Below are 1,665 nucleotides of genomic sequence, written 5' to 3'. Positions count from 1 at the left end.
TGGGTAGAAGCTATTCCAACTAGTAGTGCTGATCACAACACCTCTATTAAAATGCTTAAGGAAGTTATTTTCCCAAGGTTTGGAGTCCCTAGATATTTAATGACTGATGGTGGTTCACACTTTATTCGTGGTGCTTTCCATAAAATGCTTCCTAAGTATGATGTTAACCATACAATTGCATCACCCTATCATCCTCAGTCTAGTGGTCAAGTTGAACTTAGTAATTAGGAATAAAATTAATTTTACAAAAAACTGTCAATAGGTCCCGAAAGAATTGGTCTAAGAAATTAGATGATACACTTTGGGTTTATAGAACAACATATAAATATCCTATGGGTATGTCTCCTTAAAAAATGGTTTATGGAAAAGCTTGTCATTTGCCTCTTGAGTTAGAACATAAAGCATATTGGGCAATTAAAGAACTCAACTATGATTTCAAACTTGCCAGTGAAAAGAGGTTATTTGATATTAGCTCACTAGATGAATGGAGAACCAAGCCTATGAAAATGCCAAGTTATTTAAAGAAAAAGTTAAAAGGTGGCATGGCAAAAGAATCCAAAAGCAGGAATTCAAAGTTGGAGAATATGTTCTTTTGTGCAACTCTCATTTCAGATTCTTTACAGGAAAGCTTCTCTCTAAATGGGAAGGACCTTACGTTATCGAGGAGGTTTATCGGTCTAGAGCTATAAAAATAAATAATGCTGAAGGCACTAACCCGAAGGTTGTCAATGGGCAAAGAATAAAACATTATATCTCAAGTACGCCCATTAAGGTTGAAAGGAATATTATCCAAACTACGACACCAGAAGAACACATAAAAGAAACCTTCCGGAACACTCCAGATTAACCGAAAAAGTGGAGGTACGTGATACAGTAAGTAAATGAACTCCAAAAAATCCGCAAAAATGTTTTCTGACAGTTTTGGAATATATTAAAAATTAGGAAAATAAGAAACAATGAGGAAGGCAACCCTGGTGGGCACAAGACACCAGGGCACGCTTGACTTGCCAGGCGTGCCCAGGTGGGTTGTGCCCACCTCGGGTACCTTCTGGACTCTGTTTTTCTTCTGTTTGCTTGTTGTAACATCCCAAATTTTCAATTTGGAATATTATACATTAGATCATCATTGCATATCATATTTTATTTTGCATTTTGGTTGATCCGAGAAATTCTACACAACTCAATGACCCACGGAGAGAGTTGGGGATTTCGTTATTTTCATATTTGAGTTTTCTCAAATTTTGAGAATAGGATCATTTGATTTTATTTATTTTATCATCAGTTATTTCCATTACAAAAATATGAGAGAGGGAATAAAATGACTTTCCCAAAATAAAGAAATATTGAGGATTTAATAATAAAATCAAATAAGATTTTATTTCGGAGTTTTTCGGTGTTTTATTTGAATTTAGGAAAAATGTGCATTTTTCAAAATTGCATTTAGGTCCCAAATAAATGTTCACCTGGTGCGGCTTGATTTTAGAAGCCCGTGAAAATTTATTTCAGAATTTTTGGAGTCCGTTTAGTATTTCTTTTTATTTTTCTTCTGCGCGTAATTTAAAAAAAACACGCACCGACCTACGGGCCGTGTCCGACCGGGACACCGGCCCGGGCAGGCTTTATAAGCCGGGGCAGCCCACCCGGGCAAACCCTAGTCGCCCCAGC

The sequence above is a fragment of the Triticum dicoccoides genome, chromosome 4A, assembly GCF_002162155.2.
Source record: "Triticum dicoccoides isolate Atlit2015 ecotype Zavitan chromosome 4A, WEW_v2.0, whole genome shotgun sequence".
Classification (NCBI taxonomy): domain Eukaryota; kingdom Viridiplantae; phylum Streptophyta; class Magnoliopsida; order Poales; family Poaceae; genus Triticum; species Triticum dicoccoides.
This window is presented reverse-complemented; position numbering follows the sequence as displayed.